Raw genomic sequence first — 19,994 nt, 5'->3', positions numbered from 1 at the left:
CCAAGAGTCTGTGTGTGTGTGTGTGTGTGTGTGTGTGTGTGTGTGGTTGTATATGTGTATCTCTGTGTTGTATTTAGTTAAGGTAATTAATTTTTGGTTAATAATTACAAGATATACTATTTCTTGACCTTTAGTATGCTAAACTTTTTTTAAACTAAGAGCTTGTTTATTTTATTTATTTTTTACTGAGATAAAATTGATGTATAACATTGTGTAAATTTAAGGTGTACAAAACGTTTATTCGATACATTTATGTTTTGCAGTATGGTTACCACTGTAGAATTATCTTACACCTCTATCCACATCACATAGCTATCTTTTCTTTTTTTGTGGTGAGAACAATTAAGATATAGTTTCTTAGCACCTTTGGAGTTTGTAATACAGTATTGTTGACCATAATCACAATGCATTAACCCCCAGTGTTAAGCTCTTAATATGCATTGTCCTTATACAGAACCTATGAGGTAATGTTTAGCATTATTATCCCCATTTCCTGGATGAGAAATGTGAGCCTTAAGAGTCATACAACTTGCTAAAGGTCACACAGGGAGTACAACACTTTGCATTCAAGTCAAGGTCTTCCTGGCTCTAAAATCCATTCATTCTATTATCTAGTTAATGATAACTGCATAGACAAAGATAACTTCCCCTTAAACTGAGATTCACAAGGGTGGAGCTGTTGACCTGGGGTGTGTTTTGGGAAGCCTGTGAGGTCTGTTCCTTGATTGCACAAGCTTTCTTAGGGTCTTTTCTCTGCTTCTCTGCCTGGAGTGCGTTTTCCCCAGACTTACCCTTGCTTAACTCTCCCCTGTCTTTCAAACCTGTGCTCAGATCTCACCTTCTCACTGAGACTTTCCGAACCCCTGTTTAGGACTGTAAGGGGTTGCTACCCCTGCTGAACCCCCGACTTTCCCTGCCTTTTTCATTCCCAGTTCCCCTGGCCGTACTCTATTTTTACTAGCACTTTCTTACCTACATGTAATTTGCTTATTTATCACACTTATTGTAAATTTTCCATTCCTGCCTGTTAAAATATGTTTCAGGAGGGCGGGAATATTGCCTGTCTTGTTCACTCCTGTGTCCCCAATGCCTTGGACAGCGCCTGGCACATCATAGGCATTCAATCATTGAATAAATAAATAAGTGGCTAGATGCACGAGAACTCCCTGAATTCATAAGGAAGATACCCCCCCCCCCCCTTTTTTTTAATGAGCTTGTTCCTAGGGAAAGCATCGATGGCTTTTCTCAGGTTCTTACTTTATTAGACTACACCCTGCGTCTATCCCAAGGGGTGGTGATTCATATGCTCATTAACTGAATTAAAAAAAACATGGAAACAAAATCACTAACTTGAAAAAAAAATGCATCCCCATGTTCATTGCAACATTATTTACAGTAGGCAAGGTATGGAAACAACCTAAGTGTCCATGGATGGTTGAATGGATAAAGAAAATGTGGTATGCACATAACACACACACAATGGAATATTATTCAGCCATAGAAATAAAGAAATATTGCCATTTGTGAAACATGGATGGACCTTGAGGGCATTATGCTGAGTGAAATCAGTCAAACAGAGAAAGACAAATACCACATGATCTCACTTATATGTGGAATCTAAAAACAAAAACAAAAAACCAGATTCATAGGTACAGAGAACAGATTGGTAGTTGCTAGGTGCAGATGCATGGGGGTGGGCAAAATGGGTGAAAGTGGTCAAAAGGTACACACTTCCAGTTATAAAATAAATAAGTAATAGGGATATAATGTACAGCATGGTAACTACAGTTAACAATACTGTATTATATATTTGAAAGTTGCTAAGAGATTAAAGTTCTTACCACAAGAAAAAAAATTTGTAACTGTGTGGTGATGGACGTTAACTAGACTTGTGGTGATCACTTTGCAATATATACAAATATCAAATCATTATGTTGTACACCTGAAACTAATATGTTATATGTCAATCATATCTCAATTAAAAAAATAGATACCAAGTTTTCAGCTGTATATGATTCAGAGAGATCAAAAATATCAAGAACTAGCATATACTAGTTCATTTAAAATTTTTCCTTGGAATCATTTTGAAAAGATAAATTGTGTTTTACATTTTAAAATTACAGATTGAAGAGTAACAGAATTCATGTTAACATGTATATATGTTTGAATGTCATCATTTGAGACAGCAGGCCAAACTGTGGGACTTAATGCTTCATAAATGCTATAAATACACAGTTGAAGTGACCAGTTGTGGTCTGTATCTTCTTTCTGAGAATGTACACCTATGATGTGTCTCAATTCAATTCTGCAAGAATAACTGTACATGTAAAATATGTAACAAACTGAGCTGGGCAATGAGCATCTCCTGGTCCAAGGGACGATTCCTTTCCTTAGTCATGTAAATGGCCGCAGTGCTGTGTAATAAGTAAGAAATATCAGGAGCATGTGTGCAGATGTAGACATATAGTTGAGGCCCGCTGTGTTCTGGGGTCTTGGTCATGAGCCATTTGGTCACTTATTCCATTCTCTTAATGATCATACACCCTTGTTTTGGCTATCTGTCTCCCACACATGAACTGGTTGTTAAAAGTTTGAATGCTGTTAATCAGAGTATATCATTTAATAAAACAAGTAGGAATAAAAATTCCTCTTCACTTCGGTATATTGGCTCAATGAAGCCCTTTTTACTGAAATATTTTTGACTCATTTTCAAAGAAAATAAGAGTAATTGTCTTCTTATAAATAGATGCTCACCCTCACTGGGAATCATGGAAAAGCAAATTAAAATACTGATTTTTTGGCTATAGTTCAGCAAAAAAATTTAGCTGAAAAATTTTAGCAATCCATTGGTTGCAAAGATGTGGCCCTATAGGCACACTTGCGTGCTATAGATTGGAAGGTACTTGATGAAGCCTTTCTGAAAGTGAATTTGGCAATATCTCTCTCTGATTTCAAAATTTTACTAGTGGGAATATTACCTACAGAGAAATGTTGGCTCATGGATAAGTATGTTAATTGTTACAGTAGTAAAAAATATAGAAACAAGCTACTCTTGTCCATTAATGGAGGAGTAACTACGTCAATTATTCTATATTGTACTAAGGGATACTCTGCAGCTATTAAAAGAATTCAGGTTAAAATACCTGTATAAATATTGAAAGATTTCCAAGATATTAAGTTAAAAAAATAAGTTTCACAGGGTATATATAATATGTTTCATTTCATATAAAATTTACACCTGCATATATGGGCATCTCACATATATACTGTTATAGAGAGGGAATTGGAGGGATATTTTCCAAATTACAACTGTGATTCATTTTAAAGGGGGGACTTGTGGAGGTAGCATGGGGCTTCCGTGTTGTATTCTGTGTACATTAGCACCAGTTTAATCTTTTATGAGTTGATGTGATGATGGGGAAACACTCCTCATAACATTAAAAAAAATTGCTAAAGAGACACATACACTCCAACGCTGAGGTGGGTTGGTTTCCCTTGCTTCAAAGAGCATTTCTTTCTTTTTTAAAAATCATTCATTCATTCATTCATTCATTCATTTATGGCTGCGTTGGGTCTTCGTTGCTGTCCACCGGCTTTCTCTAGTTGCGGCGAGCGGGAGCTACTCTTCATTGTGGTGCGCGGGCTTCTCATTGCGGTGGCCTCTCGTTGCAGAGCACAGGCTCTAGGTGCGTGGGCCTCAGTAGTTGTGGCACACAGGCTCAGTAGTTGTGGCTTGCAGGCTCTAGAGCACAGGTTCAGTAGTTGAGGTGCACGGGCTTAGTTGCTCCGCGGCATGTGGGATCTTCCCGGACCAGGGCTCGAACCCCTGTCCCCTGCATTGACAGGTGGATTCTTAACCACTGCACCACCAGGGAAGCCTCCAAATAACATTTCTTTGTATTACTTCTCTCCCATTCTTCCCTCAACGCCCAACATCTTCTTTAACATTTACTTGATGATAAATTTTAAATTAATATTTTAATATTTAAAAATTACCCTATTATTTTTTATATTCAATTTTATAAATGCATAGCACCTTTTATTTAAAAGTTTAATGCATTCTCAGAGGACAAGATTGGAATCACTTGCCCTCTCAAAACGGCGCACGACCAGATAAATGTCCTCATGTCTCGTGCCGTGATTTGAAGGTAGTCACTCAGTAAACACTAGTAAATTAAAGACTTCTAAACAGATTAAATTAATTTTCTGAAGAACTGTAATCATGGATGTTTAAACAGACCATGAATTTATTTGCTGTCATTTATGAGACAAAAGATTAAGTCTGGTAGAATAAGTTACTCCTAATTTCCATCAGGAATGTGGATAATGTCCAAAATAAAGAATGTATAATCACCAACCATGGTACTTAACTGCCTTGAAGAGTTTCATGATAAACACCCAAAAAGTTACTTTTTAAATCTCAAAAATTATCATCCATTCATCTAGCATGTAGAATAATTTTTTTTGAATTAGTACATCTAAATCTTTGAAAATATACAATTATGAAATGGATTTATTTTTATAGACTTAAGAAAAACCTTTATAAGTATGCTTTTAATAAGCAAAAGTTATTCTTTAAAATATGATTTTAGACTTGCCTTGCTACTTTCCTACCACATACTCTGAAACCAAATCTTATCCTTTCTAGGTTGGTCATGGGTCATTTCCCTCTGTGGAAACTTTTGTAAAATCACACTGTAATCTGTTAAACCAAGGGTATTTTAATTTGTATCATATGGGAAAGCACCTGTGAAATCCTTGCCTAAATTTCTAATCTTTCATAATTTAAACTTAATTTGTCTCTCTCCTTTTATCCTTTTGTTTTGGGTGGGGGCAGTTTAAAATATCAGCAAAGCTGAACAGAAATAAATGCATTTGGTAATTGAAAACAATTAAGATGTATACTCATCATTTTTTTGCAAAAATTTCTCCAAATTAAAATTAAACCTAGGGCTTCCCTGGTGGCGCGGTGGTTAAGAATCCGCCTGCCAGTGCAGGGGACACGGGTTTGATCCCTGGTCTGGGAAGATCCCACATGCCACGGAGCAACTACGCCCGTGCGCCACAACTACTGAGCCTGTGCTCTAGAGCCCACGAGCCACAACTACTGAGCCCGCGTGCTGCAACCACTGAAGCCTGCACGCCTAGAGCCCGTGCTCCGCAACGAGAGAAGCCACCGCAATGAGAAGCCCGCACACCGCAAGGAAGAGTAACCCCTGCTCGCCGCAACCAGAGAAAGCCCGCGCACAGCAACGAAGACCCAACGCAGCCAAAAATAAAAATAAATAAAATAAATAAATTAAAAAAAAAGTTAAACCTAGCCAGTTGTACTCCATTTTCTGTTTTTATCCTCAAGTCACCTTTAAGAATATCTATGGGGCCTCCCTGGTGGCGCAGTGGTTGAGAGTCCACCTGCTGATGCAGGGGACACAGGTTCGTGCCCCGGTCCAGGAGGATCCCACATGCCGTGGAGCGGCTGGGCCCGTGTGCCATGGCCGCTGAGCCTGTGCGTCCGGAGCCTGTGCTCCGCAACAGGAGAGGCCACAACAGTGAGAGGCCCGCGTACCGCAAAAAAATAAAAAGAATATATATGGCAACTTAAGCTCAGTGGTTCAAAAATAAAATATGTGAGAGAGAAGACAGATGTTAGCAATTAGTGAATTTAGGTGAAGGGTCTATTGAGTGTATCCAATTTTCTGTAGGTTGGACATTTTTCCCAAAAATTTGAGGAAAAGGAAGTTGCATGTCATCCAAATTCTTTGCATTTTCTTTAAAACAGCAAAGTCAATTCATTCTTACCATTGCAGCTCAGGAAGTAAAAGTGTTTCACAGTCTCAAGATCTTGATCTTAAGAAATATTTGGCCAAAAACTCAGGTGCCATTTCATCTGCAGCCCCTGTTTGTTTATTGTCTCCCTATCCACCTTCTGACTCCAACAATGGATGTGGATGTTGGTATCTGTCAGGGTTGGGCCATGTTTTCATTTTCATGTTGCAATTAGGTTGTTACCTTGGTAATCCCAAGCTGTCCAGGATAGCTGAGCCTTATGTTTAGGGCCCTGGAGTCAGGAACCGAGTTAGCTGTTGTGAGTTTGTAAAGATGCCTGGTGACTGTTCGGTGACTGCTGGGTGTGCTCAGGAGAGCTTCTCAGCTCTGCAGGCCGCCTCCAGACCTGGCTCAGCAGTAGCTGACTGCTGAAAGGCAAGGGGGGTGGTTGTGGCTGCTCTCCTCCTTCCCTGCCTGTAGGCTCTCTTTGCATTTCAGCTTGTGGTGCTGAGAATGTGTGTTTGCTCCCTTTGCAGGTCACCTGCCCTGCCCCTCCAGGAGCTCGCCTTTGAGTCTGGTAGACTTACATGTGGATTGATAGCTGTGTGACAAAGGATGGGTTCCTTAACCACTCTGAGCTGCAATTCTCTATTTGTAGAACAGGAACAGCACGGATATAGGGCCTGGCTCATTCGTGAGGATGTTTAATATTATCACCACTGTCAATAAATATTTTCCCTTTTCCTAACCATCTTTATCCTCTGAGGTAATTATGTAAAGTTCTTTTCAGTGTTTAACTAAAATATCTATAAGATAAAATAAAGTGCTTTGTTCAAAATGTATGCACTTAACTGGTATAATTATTAAACACTGAAAGCAGTGTTATGCTCAAGGCCACTGCTTTTAGTTGTTTTGCAGAAGGGGAGAATTGGGGTGAAGTACAGCCTGTGCTTTGCACCCCAAACCAGATTCTCCAAGGGGACCCCTTTCTCTAGTCTCACGTAGGCACCATAGAGGTGCCAGATGCACTTTGGTGTCTAGTCCCTTTATAACTGGCCTTTTAGGAAATTCAAGTTCCATTTTAGATACAAATTGTCCTTTGCTGTCAGAGTGGTGGTGGTCATTGTTAGAAAGTCGTTGCTTGATGGTACACGTGGTTCCCGACTTAGGATGGTTCAGTACACATTCATCAGAAACCTTACTTCGAAGTTTGAACTTGGATCTCGTCATGGATGTTTGCATCCGCTCTCTCCTCTCTCGTGTTGCTGGGCCGTGGCAGCGAGTCGCAGTTTCCAGTCGGCGTGATCTGGAGGGTAAACAACCAGAATACTTGACAACCATTCTGTTCTTCTCTTTTGGTACAGTGTTCAATAAATTACATGAGGTATCCAGTACTTTATTATAAAATAGGCATTGTATTAGACAATTTTTCCCAACTGTAGGCTAATGTAAGTGTTCTGAGCACATTTAAGGCAGGCTTGGCTAAGCTGTGATGTAGGTTAGGAGCATTAGATACATTTTGGGCTTATGATATTTTTGACTTACTATGAGTTTATTGGGACAAACCCCATCATAGGAGATCTGTAATTCATTTGTTAGTTTGTTCAAAGAATAGTTAAACATCTGTTACATGAATGGCCTTACTAGGATATAAAATAAAACTGAGCAATAATCTGGCCAAGTATGAATAAGTGTCAGACAGAATGTTGGTACTTTATATTATTGATATTTTTAATTAATCTTCTAAGAATCCTTTCCTTTCTTTCTGATCTTCCCCAGTACCACCTGAGTAATTATAGCCGGCTTCTGCCTGATGGTCATATGTCTTCCCAACTCTGTTAAGTGACATCATCTTGGTAGTTTTCAGTCTGCCACAGGGGGAGTATTTGTATCACAGCTGTTGGCGAACATTACAAATCAGATCTTTTTTTCCCTTAAAAAATTTCTTTTTCCTTTGGAGAGCCAGCTCTTAGACAGTTATCAGCGCACTCCTGTGTGTATCACATCTTCACGCCACTTCCTAGAAATGATTGGTTATCCGTCCAAGTCTCTGCTTTGACAGCCCGTCATTGCATTGGGTTTTGTCTCTAACCTGATGAGACTTCTCTTTACTCCAAACAAGTTTTTGCGTGTCAGCGTCTGTCCCCACCTTCCCCACTGGAGCCCCCAGAAGAGCTGGGCTTAGGATTGTTCAGGTCCATCTCCCAAGTGCTTTCTTAGTGACATTGCTCGGATGGAAACCCCAGGACTGACCTGAGGATGTGACGTCAAACGGACCCTTTCAAACTTGCTCGTCCTATCAGAGAAGCAAGGCAGGGCCCGAGTGTTCTTTGGGGTCACAGAGTGTTAAGTCTTGAGAAGACCCCTGCTCCTTAGCTGAGTGCAGGACAATATATGTGTTTCTATTTTTAAAATACATTTGTTTCTTGATGGTATCTCTTGAGACTGTCAGAAGTGAGGTCTGTAACTGCAGGTCTCTTTGACCTCCTCACATGTTTGACTCAACTCACTAGTAATAGTGTCTGTTTAATGATTCTTTTAAGAAGTTGGAATTTTATTAATATCTGGCTGCTACCCTCAAGAGTACATATAGGCACAGAAACCCCCTGCAGTTCCATTTTACAAAGAATTCTCATATGTGGAGGTGATTTTAGAAATGATAGAGAATAGAGACAGAAGATGGGTTCCACATTTAATGCCCAAGGGAGAAAAGCCACCCGCAGACACATGTCCAGGAATCCAGCAGCTAAGGCTCACGGAGAGAGAAGAATCCAGGTGAAAGGGCTGTGAGACTTATTTTAAGAAATTGCCTAATGACAGATTCAGGGTTTTGAATAGGAAATAGTATTTGGTATTCAAGATTTCTCAAATAAAGGAAGAAAGGTAGCTCTGGCCCTTGAAAAGCTAATCTGAATCACAAAGGCTGAGCTGACTTTACAGGAAAAGTGTGAAAGACTTCTGAATGTGCTTCCCTTGTACTGTCTTTATCTGAAGATACTACAAGTTGTTCACCCCCGAAATAAGCCCACGCTCTGGGTCGTGATGCTAAAGATAGCTGTTGAGCTTTTTAAAAATACATGGACTGTCTAATATCTTAAAATCTATTTCAGTTTGTTATTAGTTACAAAGTCTATTTTCTTCCGAATTGTAGTACGTGCCCAGTAAAACTTTTTAAGAGAGGAAACTCGTACCACTTATCAGCCCAATTCAACCTGTCTATTATCTGGAGAACAAGTAAGCAGACAACTTGATCCTCTTTTATCTGAACATTCAGGAGTAAATATTTCAAGAGTCAAACAGTTTCTATCCCCATGAATGACCTAAATGAATATTTCAGAACTTTTACTTTTGTTAACTGAAAGTAACCAGTATCTGTTATGTTTTCTATTTCTATTTTTCCGGTATATCACTGCTGCAATCATTTTATACTAAATACTGTAATGAGTCTCTTACTCTGAAAGCATCTCTTTCTGGTAAATACTGATAAGACAGTCTTTCACATAAGATGAGCTCAAGTTTTTTTAGTCCATTTGCAAATCACAAATTCCAGATTTAATTATATCCCAAGGGTACAACCTGAGGAAACCAAAAGAACTGACATAATTGGATCAAATTGTGTAATCAAAAGCAAATGATATGGTTATTAAACCTAATGAAATGACTCCCCAGCATTTAATTCATTTCTCAGACTCAAGAAATTTTAGTAATAAGTAAGTGTGTTGAAAGGGATACTCAGAACAATCACCCTTCCTAAACAGTCCTTTTCTCCAAGACTGTTTTTGGTTGAAATATTTCTGAAAGTTACACATTAGAACAGATAGTTGTTATCTTCTGGGACGTGAGTGAAAGGAGAGGTGGCAGGAGGTGACATCTGGGTCCTTATTAAACCCAGGAAGAAAGCAGTGAAAGGGGCAAATGCTTTTATAAGGTAATGATCTCTTGTATTACCTCCTCCATTTTACATAAAGTGAAAACAAACAGTAATTGGTAATAGCTATATGACATCTAAAGGATTACTATCACTAGTTTGTAAAGATTTTGTTGAAATTCATAGAAAAAAATAGGCTTCTGATAAATAGATAAAGTGAGATGAGTAGATAAATCAACCACATATTTTACATATTTTACTTACGTAGTAGGCAGTGTTCCAAGCATTTTCTGTTAATTAACTCATTTGATCCTCATAGAAACTCAGTAGATAGTATTATTCTTCCCAGTTTATAAATGAGTTAAATAAGGCAGAGAAGTTACATAATTTGTCAAAATCATTCTGCATGGCACCAGGCTAAAGTGCCATACCAAACATAACACATGTTTATTGGTTTAAATTAGTGTATTTGTTTAATGTCTTAATTTTTGTTTAGCATTTGTATCAGATCCCAGGCATTAAGGGCAATGCAGCAATACACAACTAATTAGCTTTATTAATGTTAACCTCTATGTTTATTATAAACCTTTGAACCATGATTTTAAATTGAGCATTCAGACTAATCTTCGTTGCCGTGTACTTTGTGTCAAAATATAATAAGTTTTGTTTTGTTTGAGAGAATACAATCTCTTGATCCCCAGAAAATCTACCAACTAGCTTTTTTTTTTTTTTTTTCCTTTGCGGTATGCGGGCCTCTCACTGCTGTGGCCTCTCCCGTTGCGGAGCACAGGCTCCGGACGCGCAGGCTCAGCGGCCATGGCTCATGGGCCCAGCCGCTCCGCGGCATGTGGGATCTTCCTGGACCAGGGCACGAACCCATGTCCCCTGCATCGGCAGGCGGACTCTCAACCACTGTGCCGCCAGGGAAGCCCTACCAACTAGCTTTTGCTTCATTGAACTTAACTAGAAAATTGAGTGAAAATGAGATTTTTCTTTTTTTTTTTTTGAAAGCCACTTACTTTATTGAAGCCATTTACTGGTTTCAAGTAAGTTAATGACTGCATTTCATTTGTGAAGTTATAAGATTGCATTGGAAAATAATAAACCAGTGCAAACTCTAATAGATGTTTAGAGTGGAGTTTGTTATAGGACCCATGTGTTGCTCTTTACTTGCTTATTAACAATTTAAAATAATGAGGTGTAGAACTTTGGGGACTACAAAATGTTTTTTAATAAGCCCTTCAAAATTAATAATGGTAAAGTATGTATTTATCATCAAGGAAAAAGGATAAAATATATACATCTTGGTCCCCGTTGGAAGCCATGTGAGGTTTTTGTGGGCCACAGAGCCCAAAGGTGAACTGGCTTAGCTGTGACTCTTCTTCACTCTTTATTCTTTCTTTAATTTTTAATTTAAATTTCTTCTAATTTTTTGATATGGCATCTTACCACAGTCTTTTGCTCTTCTTCTGCCATTCAGACACTATACCAAATCATTGATTTTTTAAAAAAACTCTCTGCTTGATTTCTAGGACTGATTCAATATGATATACATCAATATCAATGACCAGTTCCATCTTTTTACTTCCCTATAATGTTCTGTTTTCTCTCTAGATCCTTGATTCTTTGAAAAGTCACTTTCCAGAGAAATTATAAAGCAGCGATATTATGTAATAAAAAGTACTTTATGAAAGTTGTGTAGGGTTTTATTAAAAAATAAAAATAACCTTTCTTTATTTCTAAAAGATTTTATGCTCATTGTAAAAATACTTAATGTTATAGAGACACAGTAAAAGTCACTGTAACAGTTACACTGTTACACAGATGTAACAGCTGGTAAGATTTCCTGATGTTCATTATTTATGTTTCTCCTGAAAGGAAAATTCACACACAAAAATATTTTAATAGTAATTCTCACTCTATGAAAGTACATTTATTATATGTTCAGAGTTTAATATTTTTTACAACATAAATTTTATTTTATTTTCATTTCTCACAGGCCCTAGCCCTGACTAACTAGTTAGCTAGGGTCACATCAGTACTGGATAGTTCTGGGTTACTCTTCCCGGAGTGAAGTAGAGTGAAAAAACATGGTAAAACTGAAGAACCACAGGCCATGATGCTGTTTTCAAAATTCCAGGGCTGCTGCTGCAGAGAAATCTGAAATCTTTTCTAGGCCTAATTTCTTCATAATAAGAATTCCTACCTTGTTGTGAGGATTAAGTGAAAGATTGTATATGTAGTTTGTGGTGTGTTATAGATGTTTAGTAAAATTGGTTCTTTTTCTTTTTCCTAAAAATTTTGTTTTAATATGTAAGGTATTTTGCATGTAGTGATAGCCATGAGTCAATCCCAGCAAGTTTATGAGATAGAGAAAGTCGTATTTCCTTTATTTGGATTAAGAAAGTGGGGCTCGGTGAGATGAGTAATACATGGCAGAGGCAGGCCTCTTACCCAGGTTGGTTGTTCATTACACCCGTGCACGTACTGGGTGGATCCAGTACATTTCTATATAAAGTCTCATGTAGAGCATTCAGTAAACTTTATTAAAGAATGCTTTGCAAGGCTTCCCTGGTGGTGCAGTGGTTAAGAATCCACCTGCCAACACAGGAGACACGGGTTCGAGCCCTGGTCCGGGAAGATACCACGTGCCGGGGAACAACTAAGCCCACGTGCCACAACTACTGAGCCTGCACTTTAGAGCCCGTGCACCACAACTACTGAGCCTGCGCTCTAGAGCCCGTGCTCGGCAACAAGAGAAGCCACTGCAATGAGAAGCCTGCGCACTGCAATGAAGAGTAGCCCCCGCGCGCAGCAACAAGGACGCAACACAGCCAAAAATAAAAGAATAAATAAATAAATTAATTAATTAACAAACAAATAGATAAATTTATTTTAAAAAAATGCTTTGAGTGTCAACAACACAGCTCTGTTATCCAAGCTATGTTGTGCTCAGAGAGCTGGAAGCTTGTCACATGGTTACATGTCTCAGTTATATTTGGAAAAAAGATTTGCACAAAATTCATTTAAAAAATCCCATGTGCTTTGTTTTTTGGAATACGTTTAAGGGTTGTGTTGTTAAGGATTAAATTGAGGTTGTATTGAGGACTAAAGAAGTGGGTTCTTTAGTAATCGGCACATCAGAAGTCCTCGGTATATACTAGCAATTATTTTATTGTTAATTAAAACTTGTGAAGTTTAAAAGTTGTGTCTTGCCTTTTTAAGAAGTGATTTATACTTATCTGTAGCAAGAAATATTTGTTTAGATTTTTTCTTAATGATCTAAATAAAAGTTTAAATAATTACTTTAGTTTCTCCATTAACAAATCAATGGTTAATTCTGAAATCATTTTTAAGCCAAGGAGAAATCGATTTTTTGAAAGAAAATAGTTATAAGTGTTTTTTTAAAAAATAGGTCTGAATAAGTATTGTTTACTTACCCATATATTACTTATTTCACCCCAAAGGTAAAGCATTTTAAAATGTCACCTCAGGGCTTCCCTGGTGGCGCAGTGGTTGAGAGTCCGCCTGCCGATGCAGGGGACACGGGTTCGTGCCCCGGTCTGGGAAGATCCCACATGCCGCGGAGCGGCTAGGCCCGTGAGCCATGGCTGCTGGGCCTGCGCGTCCAGAGCCTGTGCTCCGCAACGGGAGAGGCCACAGCAGTGAGAAGCCCACGTAATGCAAAAATAAATAAATAAATAAATAAAATGTCACCTCAGTAAGGTTTAAAACTTTATTGTTAGGCAAGATTGGTCAGATGACAAAATCAGTACATTTCAACAGTCCATACGTCAGAGTATTTTTTTCAGTAATGTTCAAAAGAAAACCAATGGGTATTAGTCTCATAAGGAAGCCACACCTGAACCAGATTGATTAGGCTGATTAAAATCATGTCGTGATTAAAATCAGTGTACCTAATGGGTACATTTGGGCATTGGTGTGTGGTAGGGAAACTGAGCAGTGTAGAGGTACTTCCTGCAAAACGAATGGCCTCCGTATTGTTGAAGTGGTGATAGTGGTCAAGTCTTTGGGATAGAACTCTAATAATCTATGAGAAGCGGGCTTACATTTTGGAACTAAATTTCAAGATTCCACTGTGCATGTAACAGGTGCAAAGATACATACTATTTGCTGTTCTCTGTGGTTAGATAGCTTCATAAATCAGCACCATCTGTTCTTCTTCTCAAAGACTCTTCTCTTGCCTTGGGTTGTGTGGAGTCATGTTGTGTATGTTTCAAGACAGGAAATGTTTCATTTCTGTGGTAAATGAAAATTTCATGGACTCTGTTCAGGACTATGTTTGCCATTCCATTTGATCAGTATTAGCTTGAGATGAGGATGTTAGGTATCCGGTTGAGGGCATGCGGCTCACATATAACATTCAGTATCACAGGTACTGAATACTTCTTCATTTAATCCAAAATTATTTGGCGTTGAGCTCTGGGTTCTGTGGAGCAAGTTTATATTATAATGAACTGCACTGCCTTTAAAGGTGTAACAGCTACTAATTTCCCTCTATAATATAATACAAGAAGATATTTTGATTCTAAAAAGTCTTGTTTATTATCTCGTCTGTTCTTAATAGTTTTTGAATTCTTGTTTCTATATAAATGTTTTTACTCTAGTAGAATATAATGATCTTTAAGTAAAATTATATTACACATTTCCTGATTTTATTTCTTTAGAAGTTGGCTGTAGATTCATCATTTTCAGTTGTGAAATTCCCCTCACTCCCAAATGTTTTCAGTTGTTTTCCACATATGATGGGAAATTATTTTTCCCTGGCGATTTGGCCAGTTAATCAAGTAGTGGAAACCTTAACACAAGAGCCTTCTGGAATCCAATTTGTGATACTTAGAGGACTTGGAAACAGATTCCCCTTGGAATTTGTTTTCCACCATATGTGATCCCCCCCAAAAGTGGTTTAATTCATGCTGTCAACATTCAAATAAATATTTTCTCTGGGATGGTATGGTTCACTAATAGTTAATGTCTCACATTAAATTCAGAAAATTTTGCAATTCTAAAATTCTAAAAAGGTGACAAAGATCATTTGGTTGAGCATTTGTGTAGCAATATAACTGAACCAGTCAAATTATTTTACTCTAAAAAATAATAATAAAAACACTTGAGGAAGAATATTGTAAATTTGTTTCCCAGGGTATCATCAGAACTTTTGTTTCTTTTCTTGCTTCCTAAACATAAAAATCAAAGTCAAGTATGCAGGAAATTTACGTACACAAGTATAACCTATTGTAAAAAACATTTTAAAATGATTAAATTATTCCTTCAAATTGTAGGCTTTTCTTTAAAGTAGTAACTATTCAAACTATTTAGATCCTTGGAACCCAAGAGTTTGAATGTTGACATGCAGGTGATTGCTTTCCGGGTGAAGTTTTATTATGTTCCGTAAGGCAGACAGTGTAGCTTTTGCTTTCCTTGTTTGCTAAACAAACCAGTTACAAAGCTTGTCCTTTTAATACTTTATATGAGTGATGGAGGCAGGATTCAGATTTTAAGTGTTCTAATTACAGATCCTGTACTATTTTGCAATGGCATCCACTTTAGTATTTGGATATCATTAAAAAAAATCTGTGACTGCAGCGAAGATATATAGTGCTCATTAGGAAAAAATACAACTAGATAATTTTTGAAGTTAAAAAGATAATTAGAGGTTTAGCCAAATTTGGTTTTCTTAAAGACATAGTTCATGTGAGTGCTTGTGATTTCAGAATATATCATCCATTGGTCCTTCAAGGACTTTTTCAATTGAAGGTGAGTCTTTATATTGTTCATGTTATGGAAGAGAGTAAGATTATTAATTTTTATGAGAAGCAGAGAACAAATAGGTTCACATGAAGCTTTTATCGCCATTTGTCTAATATGAGTTTCTAACCTGATCTAAAACTCACTCTTCTCACCCAAGCTTATCAAATATTCATTTTTCTCCCACTTTTTTCTCTTCTTTGACTACTTGTCTCCTCCATCTTTAAAAAAATTGCTTAGATCAATATTTTACGGTAGATAAAAGGTTAACAAAATCTTTTCCCCCTCTGCATGAGAATGTAAACTTTGGTGGGGTTTTTTGGCTCCCTTTTTCTGGAAAACTGTTAGTTTCCGTAAACTATCTTTGTATGGTAATTAAATTATTTTGATTGGTAATTTGCATCTAGACTCAAAAAACTGTAACTAGCTGACAAACAGCTGTCCCTATGGTGGTGTCATGAGACATACTGGCTTCTCTGAGACAGGAGGCTCCCAAGCCAGGGTAGCGCTTTGCATCCAGCCCATGTGAGTCTCTTCCCCCGCACCTGAGCTGTCATCTGGGGGACACACAGGAAGAGACCCTGGACATCTTCAAGGATGGCTCCTGCCAGGGACAGAAGCGAGACACTGCCTTGCTGGCAAGTTGGGTTTCCTGCCTTTTATCCTTTGCAGTAAATCTGATGCCAGGTGGCATTTGGGGGTCTTGAGAGTCTGGATGTTTAGGTGGATCTAAAGAGCCTCTCTTGGTGGGTATTTCAAATATGTAGTCAGAATAAAATTACATATATCATGCTGGAAGGCGTTTAATGAAAAAACTAGCAGTCTCTGTGTTCTCCTCCTCTGTGTTCCCCCAGCCCCTCTCCCCAGAGGCAGCAACTCCCAATTTATGCAGACGTTGGTTCTGCTATTTACTTCCATGTTTCTGAATAAAATATTTATGTTGCTCTTTCCTGGTTACCAGTTATTGACATCTGTTGACTTGCCATTTATGGAAGATGGGGTTTTTCCTTTTATGCCACTTTCACTTTCCCCATTCCCATCCTCTCAGTATTGTTACATGAAAGGTCCAAGTGAAATCAATAGCCAGTGTCACATTATATGGTGATGTAAGAACTGCTCACTGCATAACCAAGTAGGTACTCTGATTACATGTCCTTTCCTACACATTTTCCTTTGTTGTGCTTGGAGCTAATTGCTTTGACTTCTAAAAAATTTGTTTTGTTTTCTCTATACATATCTTTAATTCCCCTCCCCCCGTTCTCTATCAGGTCTGTCAAAATGTTTCCCAAATGTTCAAAAATATTGAACTATTATTTTTTTTTTTCTCATGGAGATTGACTTCCCAGACCTCTCCATCCTGCTGCTCTAATCTGAACTTGTTTTTGCTTCTCTGGACTGTCACCATATTCTGGGACTTTCCTTGGGTTTTGTCCATTGTTTTATTGAATTTTCTGGATTTTGCTGGAGCACATCCAAAAATAGCTTTATGTGGAAGGGTCCATGGGAAGTAAAGACTTTGCATGGCTGAGAGGTTTTTTGAATTTTCACACTTGCTTTTTTTGTTTGGTTGGGCATATTGTTCCACATTGAAAAATTAGTTTTTCCTTGATATAGAAGGTATGACTCTTTTATCTAGTACAATTTAATGTTACCATTCAAAAGACATTGTTATAGAGCATTTGTTAATCATATTCCCAGTTTTAGTATGCTAGTGATCATATAAATGCTACCACTCGGCAATGCTCAGATTAAACTCTGTTGTCGGGAGATAATTCTCCATGGTTCTCTTGCATTTTTGTACATCTTGAGAATAAAGGCCTTTGTTCTGGACTCTTCTTTCAGCAATGTGTTGAAAGAAGCCTTGGAAGATAGGCATAGTGTCTCTCTCCAAAGCAGTGGGCAGACAAGCTTACTGCCTATGTAGAAGGTTCGAGTTCCCTGGGCTTATGTTTCTTCTGTGTGGGCCCCTGAGAATTTTAGCTTAGGAATCAGTGCATAAAAGGATGATGCTCTGGCTAATGCTGTTGCTGTAATGAGCTGTCCTTTGTCTCCGACCCGGGATCTCGTGTCCTCTGTGACATCCGTGAAGCTATGGCAGGCTCACTATGAGCTTTCAAGTAGGGTGAAATCATAGGCCCTTCATGGTTCTTCACATCTGTTTTATCTTTGAAAAGTTCCTCAACTAACAACCCATAGTGTTTTCTTCTTCCCACCATTTACCAGATTGTATACAGCATTAGTTGTTTATATTTTTTAATATGTTTTCTCATTCTGGAGGCCTTTTATGATGAAAGCACGTTGTATACAGCAAAGTGCAACAAATGTCGGGTTTTATGCAACTTTATAAAATGCAGATGATACAGTTTGTAATTAACTGAGTAGGTAATATGTTTAATATTAAATTTTACTGCAAGGCACAAGGTATGTATGGACAAATGTATATTCTCAAAATATTTTATAGCTGTGTAACATTACCCTAAAACAATTACTAAGGTATGTTTTATATGTCATATATTTATTGTTTATTTCTCTTTTCAATAACAGCTAACATTTATTGTCAGTTACCATGTGTCAGGTATTATGTTATGATTGTGATGTGGATTATCTTACTTATTCCTCTCAGTAGTCCTACAAAGAAGATGCTTTTATTGTTCCCAGTTTACAGAAGAAGGGATAGAGATTCAAAAGGGGTATATAACTTTCCTAAGGATATAAAATTGGCGGATGGCACACTTAGTGTTCACATCTCGGTTTGTTTAATTTTCTAATCTGAACTCTTAACCACTATACTCTGCTGTAAAATGGAGAGAAGGAAAGGACAAAAAGTACATTGACTCACCTGAAAAAAATTTTTAACACTATGTAGCTTAAATTGATACTCTTAGACCTTCCGTCTTGATTTGACATATATAATAACTGAGCTTCATCTACTATGGTTGTGACGGAATTCAGTGTATAACTCCTACTAAAAGTGACTGTGTTCAGCTGCAGCTTTAAAAAGTACAAAACAACAAAATAAAGCAATACAGGAGCTGATCTGTACACATCCAGACACTGTGGTTCCCACAGCAGTTGCAGCTCAGCCTCAGGGCAGTGAATTTTGCAAAATAACTGAACACCATATGCAGCTACATGAAACAATATTCTGCATGCTCTTGGGGACCTGATAATGGCCACTGTGGGAACAATGAATGTGTCCATTATCAGTTACTGTTTCATCACTGTAGTTTAGGGTGTTTCATTTATGTGGCCATTTCACAGTGCCACATAGGTGTTTCTGTTGGTTATACATCATGGTGGTGTTTCAGCAGTGTTTACATTATTAATGAATCCTGAAACAAAATGTCTTTAACCCATAAGACTGTTTGTATGTTTTCCATTTGATTTATATAAATACAATCCCACTTCTCTCCTCCCTACCCCCACTCCCAATGGAAAAGCATAATTTGGGGAGTTCTTGTTTACATTAAGTGTGGTTCTTAGGCAGGTTCAAGATGCTGGTTAACCTTTGAAATGTATTATGTGCTGGTGCTTAAAAGAGGTAGGTGACTAAGAACTACATATTAGAGCCTCTCAGAACACAGGGTCATCAATCTTTAAGCAGCTTGACTTCATGCAGTGCCTTGCCATTGAGGATGCATGGAGCCTATCCAAATTCAGAGAAAAACTTGGTGCATTCAGCTTCTTAATTTGGTAGATTCTCAGAGGAAATGTCAGTTGGGCATTACCAACTGCCCTGCCTTGCCTTCATATTGCTTCAGTAATTTGAAATATTGTTTGATGCTGTGTCTTGAACCTATAACCTTTGCTTATCATTTTGTTGATTGATGTCTCTGTTGATGGTGTATATATTTCTACTATGATTCTGTTAAATACATGGTTAAAAATATACAGTTTTTCTCTAATGGTGGACTCTCATTAGGTGGTTTAGTTAAGTTCACATATAAACTCACTGTTATCAAATTTATACAGTAGAAAGGGTAAACCTAACAAATTGTATGTGTACATAAATTATGCACATTGTGGATCCAAGGTGAAACCCTCATGAGCCTCTTAGCCACTGTGTTTGGAGATTTGGAGTCTTTTCTGAATATTCTAATTTGGTTAATAGGACCATTGATATCATCAGGCATGTTTATCCTTATTCAAATGATCCTGCAAAGCCAACGTCACTGTTAGTGAACCGCTTAGTGAAAAGACAGTGGCCAAGATTAGAAAGTAAGGCATATTCTTGGGTGACATTTCATCTACTTTTATGAACCATCACATTTATTCCACATGCACCTTTTGAAGCACCAGCATGTTTACCCAATTTCTACAGCATGTTGGAATATAATTTTTACAAACTGTTGCCTTTCTAAAAGGAAGAATACAATGGTGGTTATTGGGGTTGGTTATCTTACTCTTTGTGTGTTTCCTGGCACTGGGTCCTTTGTAACAGAAGTAAACACAAGTGGTTCTTCATGGCTAAGATCTTAATGCCTTTACCTCTAAATGATCAGTCGATTGGCTTAGGATAACTTTATGTGAGATTTCACAGGATGAAGTATCTAAGTCTAGGATTGTGCTTACTTGATGTTCATTTTGACAA

At 37.9% G+C, this 19,994-nt stretch overlaps 1 protein-coding gene across 1 annotated transcript in view; it reads left to right on the top strand.

The window, feature by feature from the left end:
• Positions 1-19,994, top strand: part of PARD3 (par-3 family cell polarity regulator) — a gene marked incomplete at its 5' end in the record, with an annotated part of 523,272 nt that overhangs the window by 210,496 nt on the left and 292,782 nt on the right. The gene's annotated exons all lie outside the window — the stretch shown is intronic.

This window comes from Hyperoodon ampullatus, assembly GCF_949752795.1.
Source record: "Hyperoodon ampullatus genome assembly, chromosome: 3".
Lineage (NCBI taxonomy): Eukaryota > Metazoa > Chordata > Mammalia > Artiodactyla > Ziphiidae > Hyperoodon > Hyperoodon ampullatus.
The sequence above is the reverse complement of the archived record's forward strand: the minus strand, read 5'-3'. Positions and strand labels throughout refer to the sequence as shown.